Below are 19,188 nucleotides of genomic sequence, written 5' to 3'. Positions count from 1 at the left end.
ACACCCTACATGGCTTGCCCTTGACCTGACTTGAGCTGTGAGGAAATGAAGAACTAACAGACACTGGAGAGCTGGAGCCACGTGTTTACTCTGCTACAGCAACACCAACGACAGAAAAACTAGAACCTCGGTGGTCTAGATGGGAGGTCTCTGTAGGTGAGCAGAGGTGTCTGTAGGTGAGCAGAGGTCTCTCTCTGTAGGTGAGTAGAGGTCTCTCTCTGTAGGTGAGCAGAGGTCTCTCTCTGTAGGTGAGTAGAGGTCTCTCTCTGTAGGTGAGCAGAGGTCTCTCTCTGTAGGTGAGCAGAGGTGTCTGTAGGTGAGCAGAGGTGTCTGTAGGTGAGCAGAGGTGTCTGTAGGTGAGCAGAGGTGTCTGTAGGTGAGCAGAGGTGTCTGTAGGTGAGCAGAGGTCTCTGTAGGTGAGTAGAGGTCTCTGTAGGTGAGCAGAGGTCTCTCTCTGTAGGTGAGCAGAGGTCTCTCTCTGTAGGTGAGCAGAGGTCTCTGTAGGTGAGCAGAGGTCTCTGTAGGTGATCAGAGGTCTCTGTAGGTGAGCAGAGGTCTCTGTAGGTGAGCAGAGGTCTCTGTAGGTGAGCAGAGGTCTCTGTAGGTGAGCAGAGGTCTCTGTAGGTGAGCAGAGGTGTCTGTAGGTGAGCAGAGGTCTCTGTAGGTGAGCAGAGGTGTCTGTAGGTGAGCAGAGGTCTCTCTCTGTAGGTGAGTAGAGGTCTCTCTCTGTAGGTGAGTAGAGGTCTCTCTCTGTAGGTGAGCAGAGGTCTCTCTCTGTAGGTGAGTAGAGGTCTCTCTCTGTAGGTGAGCAGAGGTCTCTCTCTGTAGGTGAGCAGAGGTGTCTGTAGGTGAGCAGAGGTCTCTCTCTGTAGGTGAGCAGAGGTCTCTCTCTGTAGGTGAGCAGAGGTCTCTCTCTGTAGGTGAGCAGAGGTCTCTCTCTGTAGGTGAGCAGAGGTCTCTGTAGGTGAGCAGAGGTGTCTGTAGGTGAGCAGAGGTCTCTCTCTGTAGGTGAGTAGAGGTCTCTCTCTGTAGGTGAGTAGAGGTCTCTCTCTGTAGGTGAGCAGAGGTCTCTCTCTGTAGGTGAGTAGAGGTCTCTCTCTGTAGGTGAGCAGAGGTCTCTCTCTGTAGGTGAGCAGAGGTGTCTGTAGGTGAGCAGAGGTCTCTGTAGGTGAGCAGAGGTCTCTGTAGGTGAGCAGAGGTCTCTCTCTGTAGGTGAGCAGAGGTCTCTCTCTGTAGGTGAGCAGAGGTCTCTCTCTGTAGGTGAGCAGAGGTCTCTCTCTGTAGGTGAGCAGAGGTCTCTGTAGGTGAGCAGAGGTCTCTGTAGGTGAGCAGAGGTCTCTCTCTGTATGTGAGCAGAGGTGTCTGTAGGTGAGCAGAGGTCTCTGTAGGTGAGTAGAGGTCTCTGTAGGTGAGCAGAGGTCTCTGTAGGTGAGCAGAGGTCTCTCTCTGTAGGTGAGCAGAGGTCTCTGTAGGTGAGCAGAGGTCTCTCTCTGTAGGTGAGCAGAGGTCTCTGTAGGTGAGTAGAGGTCTCTCTCTGTAGGTGAGCAGAGATGTCTGTAGGTGAGCAGATGTCTCTGTAGGTGAGCAGAGGTCTCTGTAGGTGAGCAGAGGTCTCTGTAGGTGAGCAGAGGTCTCTCTCTGTAGGTGAGCAGAGGTCTCTGTAGGTGAGCAGAGGTCTCTGTAGGTGAGCATAGGTGTCTGTAGGTGAGCAGAGGTGTCTGTAGGTGAGCAGAGGTGTCTGTAGGTGAGCAGAGGTGTCTGTAGGTGAGCAGAGGTCTCTCTCTGTAGGTGAGCAGAGGTCTCTCTCTGTAGGTGAGCAGAGGTCTCTGTAGGTGAGTAGAGGTCTCTGTAGGTGAGTAGAGGTCTCTCTCTGTAGGTGAGCAGAGGTCTCTCTCTGTAGGTGAGCAGAGGTCTCTCTCTGTAGGTGAGCAGAGGTCTCTGTAGGTGAGCAGAGGTCTCTGTAGGTGAGCAGAGGTCTCTGTAGGTGAGCAGAGGTGTCTGTAGGTGAGCAGAGGTCTCTGTAGGTGAGCAGAGGTCTCTGTAGGTGAGCAGAGGTCTCTGTAGGTGAGCAGAGGTCTCTGTAGGTGAGCAGAGGTCTCTCTCTGTAGGTGAGTAGACTCAGGTTGCTGTCATCCTAGAGGAGGAAGCTGCAGTTGCTAGTGTTTTGCTCACACTCATCAACTCTTATTTGGACTGGAAGAAAGCTTTGCTATTCTTATGGGTCTAAGGCATCCTTGTCCTCAACATGGCTGTGGTCATGTCAATAGTACACATTCACTCAGGACTTCATCAGCGCCTTACACATTCACTCTGGGCTTCCTTGGCTCCTCATGCAAGAGTGGACCAGTAAAATGGCTCAGTAGGTAAAGGGGCTTACTGATCAAGTCTGGCAACCTGAGAACCAGGTCTACAATAATAATAATAATAATAATGATAATGATAATAAATAGATAAATAAAAACAAGCTGTTTTGTAAAAAAAAAAAGTGTTATTCTTGGAAGAGGGGAAAAATAAAAACAACTGAGTACCCAGAAATCATCAGCACTTCCCCTTTAAGCCACATCTCAGTGTTGCCCTTGACCTTGAGGTTTTTGTAAGACTGCTGTGTCTCGCTGGTGTGTCACTCTGCATCTCTTCCTGACTTCACATTCTGTGACGTCTTGTGATAAATCTGCCGCAGAGGTAACAGCGACACCATGGAAGTTAAAAAGAGTAGCAAAACCTACAAACCAAGGCAAGGCCTCCCCTCTCCTCAAAGTTAGCCATACCTAAGTGTTTGCTAACATACCGTCATTTTCAAACTGTTGGATTTTTTAAACATATGTAGATGATCATGCTTAAAAGTCTGTTTTTATGTTTCCCTGGGTAAACAAGAAGTAGAAGTCATTGAAATGGGAAAGACACCTTTACTGTAAAATGCCATTCTTCTTATCACGTGTTCCTTGATAATCTCGTCCTTCATTGTAACTGAATCCTAATTCCTTTTAACTTTCCTCTTTTAGGTATGTTCTGCCTCCAGTCACTTCAGTGCCCCGTGCCTTCCAAGCACGTTTAATGGGAAAGGTGAGGGTTTTCTACAGCTAATTACTTAATAAGCAACAAAGCTCAGCTCTGGCAGGGAGAGCCCCAGATCCTTCCAGCAACTGCTTAGCCATTCCTTCCCTCAGAATGTCAGAGGGAGAGCAGTATTCTTAGGTATACTTAGTCTCTTTTATTCATACACCAAAAGATCAGATTTCCTTAGATTCCTTGGGAATTTCAGAAGATTAACTTTTAGATAGGAAACTTCATAGGCTTGAGCTGGTTGAGGGAAGAGAAAAAAAAAATGATGTCGCCCTCCAGCAGTTCCAGCAAGGGATGAAATTTTAAGTCACATCATGTCTCACGCCCATTTCTTAGTGCAAAATAAATCACTTGAGCAGAGTGCAAGCCAATTTCTACTTTAAAAATGTTGTGTCCTAAGGCTGTCTTCTTGAACTTCAAAAGCACAGTTCATAATTACTCTACCTATCAAAGGAAACCCAACATGTCACCTCCAATCTCCTTCGGCTCTAGTTATCACTTTTAATTGTTAATAAACCACATTAATTTTAAACTGATTATTCTGTTTTGGAATTCAATGTTTTCAAACGGAATGTCCTGAATTATATAAATAAACTTATTTATGTAAAGGCTAAAGCTGTGTGAGTTTTTTTTTAATCTACTGGTTGTTTTATTTTAATTTGAGTTATTTATGTCATTCTGAACCCTAGACACTTAATGACTTTGTGGGGGGGGAGATCAAGGTCAAGGTAGACAAGATGTCTTTTTCTCTCTCTCCTTTTTTTGATACATTGTCCTTCTCTGAATCTGAGTCAATATATAGGCTACACTGGCTGGCCATTGAGTCCCAGGGTCCCTCCTTTTTTAACCTTGCCAGTGTCAGAATTCCCAGCGCACGCCACTGCCACACCGGCTTTTTATGAGGGTTCTGGGGGACTGAACTCATCTCAGTTCATGCACAGCAGGCAGGTTACAGACTGAGCCATCCCCCAAACTCATTTTTATAGGAATAGTTTTCTGAGAATGGTGACAGAAGGGTCAGGGATTGACCTGTGTTTGTCCTAACACTGACACCATTGCTAAGTTGTCAGTCTTCTTGGGACTTGGGACTTGATGGGTTTTTGGTTTTCATTTGGTTTAGCTTAGGCGTTAAGGAAGTGGGAAGCTAACTTTTTTTTTCCTTTGGTAAGCTCAGAACTCATTGCCATGCTGTAGGGTTCATTCAAGCCTGCCCAGAACGTTGAAGCGTCTTTTGTTCACAGTCTCCCTCTACTCCAGGCACTCGCTATGTCTACTTGACAAAAGCATTTGCTTGAAAACTGTATTCTTACCGGCCCAGACAACTTTCTCTTGTGCTGACAAGCAGAATGTTCTAGAAACAGAAATGTACTGGTTCTTTCCACTTGGGCATGGTGCTCTGAGTAGAGTTGCTGAGACAGACGGACGGACAGACAGACGGACAGACAGACAGACGGACAGACAGACAGACAGACAGACAGACAGACAGACAGACACACACACACACACACACACACACACACACACACACACACACACGGCACCTCGCTCCAGAGCCTGAAGAGAATTTTTCTCCCCGCCCTCCCGTACCTGTGTGCCGATGCATCCCCGAGGGTGCTCCCTCTCCTCTGCCAGCCCCACCTGCTGCCACACCTAGCACACCCTCCTCTGCCTCCCACCAGGAGCACCTATCACCACCATCCCTGTGAGCCTCCATTTAGGGTCTTCTGTGGTGCAGGCACTGCTCCCATATTCTAGATGTTTCTGCACTGACAATTCCCCATCACAAGCAGTACAGTGAGAACCATGGTCATTTTCACTTGATAGGAAAATCAGCTGAGGTTGGGAAAGGTTGGTTTCCAAGCTCCCTAGCTGAAGCGTGACACCGGGTCAGCTCCGGGGACCATGCACATAAGCACTGCCATACTTGCTGCTACTGTGCCATGCTGTTTAGTCACTTACACGGTTGTCACTGCCCTGAACCTACACAATTGTCACTGCCCTGGACCACTGCATTTCCTGGGTGGTGGGGGGGACTGTCTTATCTACTGTGGATTGCCTGGAGGGTCTGCCACAGTGACAGTAAGGTGATCGTTAATCACTTGTGGAATGAATAAACAGATTGTTTCTAGTGCTTCTATCCCATGTCCCACGTGACTTGAGAGATGTGTCCTGCAAGAGCAGGTGGCCTTTGATGGCCTCCAAGCAAAAGCCCACAAAGCTGGTGGCCCTGGACTGAATTTGGACAAAAGGCTAGAGCTGTCCACTCCTGAGCTGAGTAAAGTGACCAACATAATTGACCTTGGCAGCTGGGTAAACAATGGCCAAGTATAACCTCCCCCAGAAAACAGTGGTCAGAAGGGAGTCAGGACGGCACTTGACATACCACACTTAAGAACTGAGGTTGGCTAAGCTAACAGGGTTGCTCTTGGGTTGCTGGTAAGAGAGGAAGGTTGATAGCACACAGCTTAATTCTTTAAACCCTCCACTAGCAAAATAATAAATCCCATCTTTTCCCCAAAATTACTTAAACATTCAGCACATTTGTAAATACGACATAAAGGAACAAAAAGGACCTTCGAATGAGTTAAGTGTGTACCACACATGCTGAAACCTGGCATTCTGTGTTTGCTATGGATGAAGCAAAGAGTGAAGTGAATGTACACAGTATCGTGTGTATCTGCAATGAGGGACCAACAAGGTGATGTGTTCACAGCTAATGTTTAATGTCCAGATTCTATCTCGGGGCTCTCAGAAAGCTTGATTGACCTAACTTGGTAGCCAGTGTGGCTAGAACTACAGCCAAACTCTCCTGGGGACAGGAGCCAGTTTTACAGCCTGTTACCTGATCAGCCTGACGATTCAGCCATACCTAAGCCATCTCTCCCAAATAGATACCATAACCACCTATGGTCAAACACTCACTTATTTCTTTAATCTACAGCTAAATATAACAAAAGTACTAAAGCTTTGTGAGATTTGAATTTGACTTTGGAACTAGTATTTAGGGGAATTTGCAGTCATCAGCCTACATTCCAGAGAAAATTGCTGCCCCAGAAGCTCTACATAAATATTGCATCCTCTCTAGAGTCTTCATAGGTCAGCACTACATACCAGCTTTCAGGGCTTTGGGTCACAATCAGAAACTCACTTTATACTCACATACTTATATTGCTTGAGTTATACTGAGATCTCTTAGAGAGGATGACTGGGAGAAAAGGTGTGATCCCTGGGTAGAATGGGCCCTCTCTGTCCAGGACAAGGGGTATATGCAGAATAATGTCCCCACACCCATAACCCCAATGCTGCCCCTTCCCATTATATTGGATTGGAAATATGAATCAGGGGGCTTCAGAAATGCAAGAAGCAAGCCAATGGGATTTCTAATGAGAAGGGAAGATTACTTACAGACAGGTAATTTCTGAGACAGTTTGGCTGTCACGGTGTGTGTGTGCGTGCGTGCGTGTGTGTTACTGGCTACCATGGTCTCTGGCCTCTGGCCCTTTCCACGAGATCTATTTTCAGAAGCCATCCCCATTAATCCCGCTGCCCCCACTATCTGCCTCCAGGCTGCTTCCCACAGGACCAGCCCAGGAAGGAGATGCAGACTTTTAGAAATGCGCTTCTGAACCTCACTGGCATTGTCAGCATCCACAGAAGGCCCACTGCGGGACTCCGGTCAACACCAGGAGGAAACATAATGCCATCAACTTAGATGTGGGATTAGTGTTCACCAGACACACTAAGGAACAGAAATTCCTTGGCCTCCTGCTGGCTTATTGTGTGAGGGAGAAGTCCAGCAGATGCGCTAGCAACCTTCCTTGAACAATACAATAATCTAGCACTTTCTATTTGGAGACAGAATTACCACTAATGGGATTTTTGCCAGTGACACAAACACAAATGCAAGAACCTTTTCTGACCTTCATAATGTGGCCTGCCTCTGGCTGTGATAATGCACCAAGATGCAAAAACATAGACACTTTCCTTTAGAAAATTAACCACAATACTAGAAAGAAGACGAAAAGCCCAACATCATTTGGAGACTATGTAGGTCCAGCTACTTGACTGTTAAAACATCTACAACCATTAGGTTGGATTTGAAAAAAAAAAAAGCTGGGAGGCTCAGGAAATAAGGCAGAGAAACAAATACCTTTATAAAGGAAAGACATTTTTTGAAACATACTCAATTGTCTTCTTGTGGAAAACTTTGACAAAACTATCACAGCAGAGCATACAGCGTATTTCCTGGAACAAGCTTTCATCATGTCCTAACCTTCATTTTGCAAATAGAGACATCGAGGTCCAAGAAATTAAATGAGTATCTGAAATTCACAGTACGAGCTAGGGTTCGGCCAAGAAATGGAGCAAGGCAGACAACAGGAAATGAGAAAAAGGAAGCGGCTTGAAGAACCCAAGAGTGCTGGAATTATGCAAATCAGACACCGGCCCTGTTTCCCCTCCTGTGACTCCTAAGCACCACCCCCCACCCCCATCCCCCCACCCCCACCCCCCACCCCGCTGATCTTCTCTATCATCAGACCCCTCCTATCCATGCTGGAAAAGGTACCATTGCACAGAACAAGGGAGGTGCTGTAGGATTGGGTGAGAGAACTATCCTCTGAAGCCCGTCCCACTCTCAATGGACCTACCTCCCACTCTGAGTGGGCATAATGGTACCCAAGGCACAGCCAACAGTGGTTTACTGTCTGTATGTAAACATGCACACACACATCCAAGAGCTGAGACTTATTTTCCTAAAGCTTAAACCATAGAGAAAGATGGCTGTTGATGGTTTGCTTGTGTTTTAAGTTACAATCAAATCTTTGTTAAGAACACCTTCATCCTTCTGTTTGGGGGACACAGGTCAGTGGCGAGGCTGTCCACAGTACCCACCCATCCTCAACAGAAAGTGAATAGCCAAAACCACCTCTTTAAATTGTTTACAGGCAGGGAGGGGAGGGGGAGAATTGGAAAGATGGCAGTCAATGAAATTGAGTTGGGAGTTTTGGGTTTTGTTTTTAAGAGTCTTGGGGAGGGTGTCTGGTTTTGTATTTATAGAGATGGAGTGGCGGTGTTGGTTTTAGGTTCATAAGTATAGTGGCTTACACCTGTAATTCCAGCAGCCAGAGGATGGGGTAGGAAGATTGCATGAGATGAGCTATGGAGTGAAACCTGTATTTGAAAAAAAAAAATCAATATTATCACTTAAGAACTAGCTGTCCATTTACTATTGTCTGGTACCTGTAGCTTGAATTAACAGTTGGTCCTTGGTGTCAGTCCTCAATAAGGAAGCCATGCTGCCTCTAATGATTCTCTGGGCAGCTGAGGCCTTAAGGGAATCCCAAAGACTGTCTGAATCCTAATGTATTCACTGTTGACTTATTTACAGGCTTTACACCTCCCCCCATCCCAGCCCCTTTGTGATGTTTAATAATTTATAAGAAGAAGTTTTATCATGTAAATTAAACCAGCCGCCACTGCCATCCTTATCAAAGGTAGCTGCTAAACTGTGAATCTTTGCACAAAAAGGGGTGAGGGGGGTGGAGGGGGGATGAAGGGTGCTCTGAGCCTGGGTGTGTAAACCAGTATCAATTCAGCAGGACAGCGTAACTGAACACAGCTGGGAAAGCAGCCTCTGCAGCTTGAAAAAGCTACTCCATTCTCTAGCCCGTCTCTGGTGCAATTAACGAACCTGGTAGGCAATTAAAATTCAGGTCAGCACACAGCAACAATGGGGCTCTTTGATGTAAGGGCAGCTTTGGCCATTCTTGTGTACTCATTAAACAGGTTAATCAACTTAGTGCAGGATATAGGACAGGAGTAACCAAAAACTGTGCTTAATCACCACTACCCCAGGAGACTCGGCAGGAAGCTCTCTCCGTCCATGTGTTTGATGCTGCAGCCGCTGGTTCGGTCATCCTGGTGGAGGTGCCATTTCTGGAACTTTGTGCTTTTTAAAGCAAGGACATGTAGATATTAGCAAATACTATCCATATTTATTAGTCATTAAATGCTACAACATAGATGATGGTATGGGTGTCTTTACTTCTTTCCTCCTGTGAATTTTTCCCTCTCGGTTCTGGGGACTCCAGATCAGGCTTGTGCTGTCTGCTCTTTGCAGTGAGGGAAGCCCGTGACAGTGTGACACTTTACGCTCACTTGATCCTTGGTCTCCTAATAGACTTCCATAGGTCAAAACAGCATGCCTGCTACAATAGAAAAATCTAGACATCAAGGATTAAAGGCATGGCTTTAAATCTAGCTCCCTGACCCTCTGGTCTGAAAGTACTCATTTGGGAAGACAAAAGAAACTGAGCTTGAGGGTGTGGCTACGAGGGTATCATCCAATGAGGTCTGCGAACTGCAAATGCACAGAACTTAATGGAAAGGATTCCTCCATTTAAAAAGGGCTTTCCCGTTACCACCATCTAGAACATTAATCAGGCCATCTTCTTTGCCTAAAACCTTTTTTTCAGTGTTTCATACAAACCAGTGTTTTCCTAACAGAGTAACTGAATGTGCCACATATGAGATGAGGCTAAAGAATGAAAATCTTGGGGCTGGAGCGATGATGCAGCTGTTAAGAGCACTCCCTGCTCTTCCAGAGGACTCCAGTTTGGTTCCCAGGACCCATGCAGAGACTTAGAAACATCTGCAACTCCAGCATTAGAGGATCCAATGCCCTCCGTGGACCTCCACTGGCACCTGCATACATGAGAGAGAGAGAGAGAGAGAGAGAGAGAGAGAGAGAGAGAGAGAGAGAGAGAGAGAGAGAGAGAGAGAGATAAGAAAATAAATCTTTAAAAAGATAAATCTTTATTTATAAAGAATAAAAACCCCAAGTCTGTACTCCCTGCTACTCAGGAATTTGAAGCAGAGACAATAGCAGCCCAAGAGCTCAAGGCTATGACAAGATAAAGCATTTTTCACTGCTGTCTAAATCACAGCGTCTATGCAACTTTAAGAGGGAGGCGGCATGAAAGGGTGTCACATATGTTCACACGCTCCTTCTTTGGGGAGCAGATATGACACAAAAGACCCTTTCCGTGAGCAGTCAGAGGTAGCGCGGGTACACTCTTGGCTAAATATTCACAGAATGGAGAGCAACCAGGCTCAGCAGGTACTGACTTAAGCCTCATAACCTGGTGGGATGCCCAGAATCCATACGGTACAAGGAGCGAGCTGACTCCTGCAAGTGGTCCTCTGACACCCACACCCACACCAAGGCATGTATATGCCCTTGTGCTGGTTGGTTTTATGCCAACTTGACACCCGTTAGGCATTTAGGAAGAGGGACTCTCAATGGACACAACGCCTCTACCAGACCCACCTGGGACAAGCCTGTGGTGTATTTTCTTGATGGACAAGTGATGTTGCTGGTGTCAGCCCCGAACTGGTGCTCCTGCGTTCTCTAGGAAAGCAGGCTGAGAAAGCTATGAGGTTCAAGCTAGTAAGCAGCATCCTCCATGGCCTCTGCTTCAGCTCCTGCCCTCAGGTTTCTGCTTGACTTCCTGTCCTGACTCCCTCCATGATGGACTGTTACCTGGAAGAATAAGATGAAATAGACGCTTTCTTCCCCCAGTTGCTTTTTGGTCATGGTTTATCATAGCAAGAGAAACCAAATGAAGACAGCACCCGCCCCCACCCAGCAAATAAATGTAACTTTAAAAATCTTTTCAGAAACAGAAAGTAAACCAAATAACTCTTGAATAGTCATTAAGAAAGCACACTAGATTCCTTGACCATTACATGCTCGGCCTTTAATAGAAAATCTAAACAGTACCTCCATACACACACACACACACACACACACACACACACACACACACACACAGAGAGAGAGAGAGAGAGAGAGAGAGAGAGAGAGAGAGAGAGAGAGAGAGAGAGAGAGAGGCTCAGAGATCATCGTGAATGAAGGATAGGACTCAGGGGCTAAAGCAATAACTCAGTAGTGAAGAGCATTGCTTCTATTCCCGAAGGCCTGAGTTCCATTCCCAGCATCCCCAAGGCGGACCAGAACCATCTGTAACTCCAGTTCCAGGGGATCTGATGCCTACTGCCTTCAGTGGGCACCAGGCAAGCATGTGGTACACAGACATATATGCAAGCAAAACAGCCATGTACAAAAAATAAAATTTAAAAGGGAAGAAAAATAAATTGAGCCAGAGGATAGGGAGGAGGGCTGTTTAAATGCAGACATGATGTGGCCACTGTACTCACAAATCCACTATAGCTGTGGTTAGTACACAGACCTTTGGAAGATCAAACCACCAAGATGAGTCAGTGTTCCAGTTGGCAGCACTCACTGGACACAGTGGGCTATAAGAAAATAAAATAATAAAATGAGAGAGGGCCATGAATGTGGGAAGGAGACTTGTTAGAGGGGGTTCATGTGGGTGTTGGAAGGGTAGTTTCAGGTGTGTAAGATCAAGACACATTATATACATGTATGATCGTGTCAAAGAATAAGGGATTTAGGGGCTGGTGAAATGACTCGGTGGTTAAGAGCATTTGGCTGTTATTCCAGAGGACCTGAGTTCAACTCCCAGCACCCACATGGCAGCTCACAACTGTCTGTAACTCCAGTTCCTGAGGATTTGACCAATGTACATAATATAAAGTCGAATAAATTACTTTTTAAAAATTTTTGAAAAGAATGAGGGATCTTTTGAAAAAAGTAAACATATCTGATTCTTGGTCACAGTAGCTATGCAAGCATGGAGCTGTTGCTCTGAAGGCAGGCAAGGGAGAAGTTCCTCTAAGCTTCTGGGGACAGCAGTCCCACCAACCCATCAAAATACTTTTACATGCACTGCTGTTTCAAGGCACCTTGTTTAGTACAGATTGTTGATTAGTAACCACCGAACTCACGGCCAACAGGAATTCACAGCTTCAGTTTACTCAGATAGCTGGTTCCCGCCCATTGTTTTGACATCTCTGGGTGTGAGCACACAGTTCTCTCGATGCCCGATTCATTTGCATGTTATCAGTTGCTGAGTCACAAAACCTCTTTGTTTCTGTCTGGTGAGACAGGGCTTGATGTGCCCCAGGCTGTTGAAGATGGTGCTGATTTAGCCTGCACAGGCCTTGGGTCTACTACTAGATACTCACTATTGTTACTGTTATCATTGGCTTCAGAGTCGGTGATGAGGCATAAAAGATAATCGATACTGAGGACTAGAACAGTGTGTGTTGAATATTTAAGAAATAGTATCTGTCATTATTAGCAACTGGATAAAAATTAGAGAGCCAATGAGTCTATTGGATTAACATGAAGATCAAATGAACCAATAAGGGGCAAGACATCCAAAGGCTTTGATGCTGACTACTGTTCTCCCCAGAGCTACCCAGTTGAAGGCACAGATTGCTGGGTCCTTATCTGTCTGGCCTAGCTGTACAGACCCCACACTTTCTTACTCTCTTGTTTTAGAGAGCATAGTACTGTGTGTCCAGTTGACCTTTGACCTAGGTTGATTAGGAAGAATACTTTTTGGTATCTGTCTTAGTTATGGTTTCTATTGCTGCAAAGAGACACTATGACCATGCACCTCTTATAAAGGGAAACTTTTAATTGGGGCTGGCCTACAGTTTCAAAGGTTTAGTCCATTATTATCATGGCAGGAAGCATGATGGTGTGCAGGCAGACACGGTGCTGGAGAAGGAGCTAAGAGTTTTACATCTTGATCAGCAGGTAGCAGAAGAGACCTGTGACCCACACTGAGCATAGCTTGAACATATGAGGCCTCAAAGCCCACTCACACTTCCTCCAACAAGGCCACACCCCCAATAGTGTCACTCCCTATGGGTCAAACATTCAAACACATGAATCTATGGGAGCCATTCCTATTCAAACCCCACAGTTATCCTTACACATGGAGTAACAAATTAAGCATCCCCAATGGCTGGTGGTACCCAAAGAACTGGTCTTCCCAGATCCTCCTGTCTTCCCTTCAGGACGGTCTCCTTGAATGCCCTGCTAAAGCTTCCCTTTAAGGCACATCCCCAAAGCCTCTTTCCCACTCTCTCCACAGCACCACACTCCAGACTCAAGCTGCCTTCTCAGCTCCTGAAGCTGCAGATTCCCTGCATCTTACAAAGATACCTGTCTCCCCTCGAGGTTCCCAGGGCAATGTTCCTGGCTGTTGGCTGATTAATTCCCACTCTCCCACTAAGCGACTGACCTCTCTCTGCCTCCCAGATCAGAAATTCTTGGTTTGCTTCCCCATAGCATCCTCCACTCAGTCCACTATAATGGTTTGTTTGTTTGTCTGTGGTTGTTGTTTTGGTTTGGCTGGGGTTTGGTTTAGAGACTGGGTTTCTCTATAGCCTTGGCTATCCTGGAACTCACTCTGTAGACCAGGCTGGCCTCGAACTCACAGAGATCTGCCTGCCTCTGTCTCCCAACTTCTGGGATTAAAGGCGTGTGCCACCACCACCACCACCCAGCATAATGATTCATTTAATGTCTGTCCTTTCTATGGAGTATAAACACCAATAGCCTCTATCATATCTATGTAGGATATGACTGTGTCCTTAACTCCACCACGGTACTTCTCTCATTGGATCTCTTAAAACATACCCAGTGACTGAAAGAACAGTTATTAAACCAAAGGATAAAGTCTCAAAAGAAGTAATACACTTTGGATGCTGAATGTCCCCCAAAGGTCCATGTGGTCCACCTGGTGGTGCTGCTGGGAGGCAAGGAGAGCTTATGGGGGGTGGGGTGTTAGGTCTTTGTAGACACAAACTTAAATGGGACTTCCAACCCTTGCCCCTACCTCCTCCAATTTTTGCTTCCTGGCTAATTAGGTAATTGTCCACACACACTCCCACCATGATGAGTGGCCTCTTCTTAAACTCACAGTAACAGGGTTGAATGGTCACAAAATGTCAGACCTCCCAAACTATGAGCTAAAATCACTCCCATGTTAATCCATTTGTCATTATAAGTGGAAGCTGACTAACATAATGACAAAATTGAAAACTAAATCTCAATCCCAAGAAGTGGCCCCATTTACTAAGATAATGTGGTTTTGTGGCCAGAAGGGAAGAGAAACACACGTAACTGCCACGTGCCCCAGTTGCTCATCTGCAAGTCAGGTTTGCTGGAAAACCCACATGGCAGGGATGCTGTGTGCTACGGGGACTGATGCAAACGAAGAAAGACCTGGAATGGCCCCTCACAGGGCCTGGCACTGCGTGAGAACTGGGGTCTCTCGCTTTGGCTGTTTCTCCTGGGTAGTGTAATACCATGCTACACCATCAGAGCTAACCTTCTGAGCCTGGCACCGGCATCTGTGGGCTGGGATGCCCACGCCTTGGCCTAGAGGGGCTACGGTGGGAAGGGGTGAGGCTGCTACTCTGATGTTTTGGTCACCAGTGCCATGATACGGAGGAGACGGTCTTGTGGAAAGGCACACAAACCGTCAGTGCGTTTTCAGCCCGTCTGCAGAGGCTGGCCGAAGGAATGTTTCATCTTTATCCCCCAAGTCCCTAAGAATAACACATCAAAGAGCATGTTTGCATCCCTGCAACAGATAGCAGCTCTGCCATAAGCTTCAGGGTCCATACATGCTACAGATAGAATGAATTAATAATCCCACATGTTTATAAAATATGAATTAACCCAGGAAATATATAACTCCAAGTGAAATTCTTGCTTTTAAAAACCGAGAGGAGGAAAGCACTTTGAAAAGAAATGAAAGTCTAGTAAATTTCCATTTGTGGAATGTTACCAGGCTGACATTTGTCACAGGGAATGGCTCATGCCTGTGTGACAGGTAGGTGCTGATAGCACAGGAGCATCAGGCAATTGCAGGAGAAGAGGGTTCACACAACTGATTTTTTTAATTATATTTGCTTAGTTAGCTATTTTTTTAACAAAAGAGAACAAGAAAAGGGATCAGTGAGAATTGTAGACAGCCTAGCGCCTTTCTTTAAGCAGAGTAAATTACTCTTGAAAACCATGGCGCATTTACCTCCATCTTTGTGTATAATACCCCATGTCTGTGTGGAAGCAGTCTCTTTGATGGTAAACAGCTCTTCTCTGGGAAACATTGCCTGATCTTGCTCCATTGCGCTGAGTGGTTCCCTTAATAGCTGAACTGGTTTTCCTGGGGGAAAAAAAAAGAAGAAGAAAAGAAAGCCTCACAGGGAATGTGTATATTAGACTGCTTTCTCTTCCATAATGCTGTAATGGTAATTTATATTCATATTGGAAGATGTACAGAGCCATATACTGGCTTTGCAGAGCAGTGGTGAAAATGTTAATCGGTGTGTCTTAGACATGTGTGAATCTGTCAATCAATAAATTAATCAAAAATGTAAGAGAGTATAATATAAAAAATATCACACCAGAGGAAAGAAATGGTCCCGCCATTCTGTAAGAAGTCATGTACCGACGGCTGAGCCCCCTACACCCGTGCGCCTGACCCTGGAACACAATCCTGTGTGCATCTGGAAGAATGTGGCGGCACAGACGTTATTCATGGGAGAACTTAGGGTTGTTTCGCTGCTGAACAGGCTTCTGAGGCTGCGTGTTAGCACCAGGCGTTTCCACGCTTCTTTAAGAGGATCATCATTAGAGAAAGCAACTGTACAGTGCCCAGCGCTAGTTTTCTCACTGAGAATTTTCTACTTGTGACTTAAAAGAACATAACGGCTTTAAGAAAAATATCTATATGGGGCTGGGAAGATGGGTCTCCTGTTACAAACACTTGCTGCTCTTAAACAGGACCTGAGTTCAGTTCCCAGAGCCCACAAGGCAGCTCACAACCATCTGTTGCTCCTTTTCCAGGGGATCTGACACCTTCTTCTGGCCTTCATGGACACCAAGCATGCATGTGGTACACATACACACAGGCAAACACTCATGTTTTGCGAATACACACACACACACACACACACACACACACACATACACACACAAAAACAAAAACAAAAAAGACAGGAAGGAAGGAGAAGGAAGGTAGAAAGAAAGAAAGAAAGAAAGAAAGAAAGAAAGAAAGAAAGAAAGAAAGAAAGAAAGAAAGAAAGAAAGAAAGAAAGAAAGGAAAAGAAATGATTGGGGCCTGGAGAGTTTGCTCAGTGGTTAAGAACACTGGCTGTTCTTGAAGAGGACTCAGATTCAGTTCCCAGCACTGATATCATGGCTCACAACCTTCTTTAACTCCAATTCCAGGAAATCCAACACCTTCTCTGGCCTCTGTAAGCACCAGGCACACAACTATCACACATACATACAGGCAGGCAAAACACGCACACTCCTAAAGCAAAAATAAAGTAGTAGCTTTTAAAAGTCGGCATACCTTTGTATAGAGATGTATAGTATAAGATTTCCCAACCACGATAGGAAAAAGATTATAAAAAGTTGTCATCAGTATCACCTCCAGGTAAAGAAATACGTGAGTTGTGAGGGAATGTGTCTCTGTGTAAAGCAAGGAACACTTATTTCCATATTGTAAAATGTGTCAAGTTTTGTAGAGATAATAGTATTGACTGAAAAATGTTAATTACAGTAAATCTCCTAGAAACACCTTGGGCTAGAACAGCCCAAAGACTTCACCTTAGGAACCTCTCCTACTGCCCTTGCCAAATGTCCCCAGGTAGACTAAAACATTTCCCTTTGGCAACAGAGCCTAGAAGTAGTAAGTAGTATCCAGAAAAACCCAGTTACTGTTCATGGACATTCCCTGTAAGTGCTTCCTTCAACACACACACACACACACACACACACACACACACACACACACACACACGCATGCACGCACGAGAGCACATGCACATATGCACAAGCCTACAGACGTGAAACAGATGAGTAGATTCACCCAGAACCAAGCTCGTGAGCTCCACCCAGGCAAACATCTGGTCTGTTGGCAAATCCCACCTGAACAGATGTTCAGGCAGCTGCAGCCATGCACAGAGCCACCTGAGAGAAGGGAAGTAACTTTGCTATCCTTCCTCTGATACATCCAAGAAACCATCTACAAATAGAAATAGTAGATGGAATGTGTGGACAGAGAAGCCAGGGCAGTGTGTGCGCTCCATGCTTGGTTAGAACCAGTGCTACCTGGACTCCATCCTAAGTCTGTCCTTTTGCAACACAACACAGCCATCCTCCACGCTGTATTCCTAGTGGATGGTAACAGAAAGAGGCCAAGAGGAATCACAGCAGATGGATAGTGTCTATGTTAAAGCTTCTTTTGGAAATTTCTATTGTTCTCTGGGCAGCACAGAAATCATCTCCATTCCGCAAATCAATGACTTATCCTGGTTTGCAGAGCTGGCATCTGAGCTAGGAATAGAACCCCATTTCTTGAACCAACAGCCAAACGGTAACTGCCTGTTTGTATAAAGTAGACCAAGGTAAGGGGAATGTAAAGGAACCCTGGAACCCTGGAACTCAGAAGGCAGGAGGACCAGGAGTTTAAGGTCATCTTCAGCTATGCAGGGAGATTAGAACCAGCCTGGGCTACACTGAAATTCTGTCTCAATCCATCACCCCAACAAAAAGAGCAATTTCGTTGTTAAAGTTTTAAGTAGCCCTGTCTGGCCTGGAACTCACAATGTAGACCACATGGACTCAAGCTCACAAAGATCTTCCTGCCTCTGGAGTGCTGGGTCTAAACGTGTGTATCACCTTAACAATTGGCCTGGCAACGGCCCTCATCCTAACACTTATAAGAACCTCACCGACATCATTTGAAAGACAGTCGTCTCAAAGGCATAGAAGCATGTTGATTATACACACACACACACACACACACACACACACACACACACACACCACATCATTTAGGGTAAGTTAATGGAACAGTGCAAGCACAAGACACATAGGGAGTGGTACTGATACTCTGCAATCCATTGGAGGGATTTTGCAGTTGTCAGGGATACTTCTGGCCGTGTGGATGGGGACATGTACTTTTAAAGCAGCGGCTGCAAAGAGCTGCCTCTCTCTGCATGAGCTAATGGCAGAGTAATAGTACCAAAAGCTATGTGACAACCTGACTCACTTCTGGAACAGAAAAGAACCTTGGGTGCAAACACTAATGAAACCTGGCTGATGTCTGAAAATTACTGTGCCTAGAATTAAACCCAAATTCGTGAGGTAATTTAATATATAATGCTGTTATCAAAGCAATAATCAAAAGGAGTGCTATTCAATTTTGTACTGTGGCAACTGGGAAAGATCTCTACGACTGGTGTTTTACTTAACCTTCTCCAAAATAAATTTTAGATATATTATAATTTTTATAGACAAAAATATGGAAAAATTTTTAAATAGTCTCTTTTGGAAAATTCAGCTTTCTTATGTACAATGGGAAATCTCTAAGTCATGAGAGATAAGAAAACAGGTTTCTTTATGGGAAAAATCTAAACAAAACAAATATAAACAGCAAGCTGATAAGCATGTTTAAGATTGTAAACTCAAGAAAAAATAGCGTTTTTAATACAGGAAGAGCTTGGAAAAATTAATAAGAAAGACAATAGTAATTCAATTTTTTGTTTGTTTATTTTCAAGGCTGGGTTTCTCTGTATAGCCCTGGCTATCCTGGAACTCACTCTGTAGATGATGCTGGCCTCTAAATCACAGAGATCCACCTGCCTCTGCTCCCCCTTCCCCAGCTGGGATTAAAGGCATGCACCATCACACCCAGCTAGCAATACAGTTTTCAAAACAGGTAAAGACCCTAAACAAGTTACAGAATAGGAAATACAAGAGGCATTTTACATTTACACAAAAATGCACATTCTTACTTAGAAAATAATGCAATAAAAACTTTAAGGTGATGTTTCATATTGGACTGGCAAAGATTTTTACATTTGATATATTGTGTTATCAAGAACATAAAGAAACAAGCACACTAAGGAAGGTAGAAACATCATTGTGATCTGAATGGAAGACAATTTAGTAATGTAATTTCAATCCATAACACACATGCTCCTCCTGCCTGACTGAGTAGTCTAAATTATTATTCACCCTTCAAGCACATCCTCACAATCATAAAATCACACAAACAGAATATTAATTGCCACCTTCTTGGTGGGAGCAAAACAGTAAAAATTAACAAAATATCTATCAAGAAGGTAGGCGAAACAAGCTAGGGAGCACTGCTACAAACACAC

General features: G+C 45.0%; 1 long non-coding RNA gene across 1 annotated transcript; it reads right to left on the bottom strand.

Moving 5' to 3' along the window:
* Window positions 1-9,037: 9,037 nt before the first annotated feature.
* LOC110343310 lies at window positions 9,038-15,174 on the bottom strand. The gene is made up of 4 exons (XR_002385556.2): window positions 15,042-15,174; window positions 11,316-11,382; window positions 10,394-10,606; window positions 9,038-9,768 (listed from the first exon to the last, which is right to left on the bottom strand). It is a non-coding gene; the product is annotated as an uncharacterized LOC110343310 (long non-coding RNA).
* Window positions 15,175-19,188: the final 4,014 nt, after the last annotated feature.

Source organism: Mesocricetus auratus, unplaced genomic scaffold (assembly GCF_017639785.1).
Source record: "Mesocricetus auratus isolate SY011 unplaced genomic scaffold, BCM_Maur_2.0 Super-Scaffold_100009, whole genome shotgun sequence".
Lineage (NCBI taxonomy): Eukaryota > Metazoa > Chordata > Mammalia > Rodentia > Cricetidae > Mesocricetus > Mesocricetus auratus.
The sequence above is the reverse complement of the archived record's forward strand: the minus strand, read 5'-3'. Positions and strand labels throughout refer to the sequence as shown.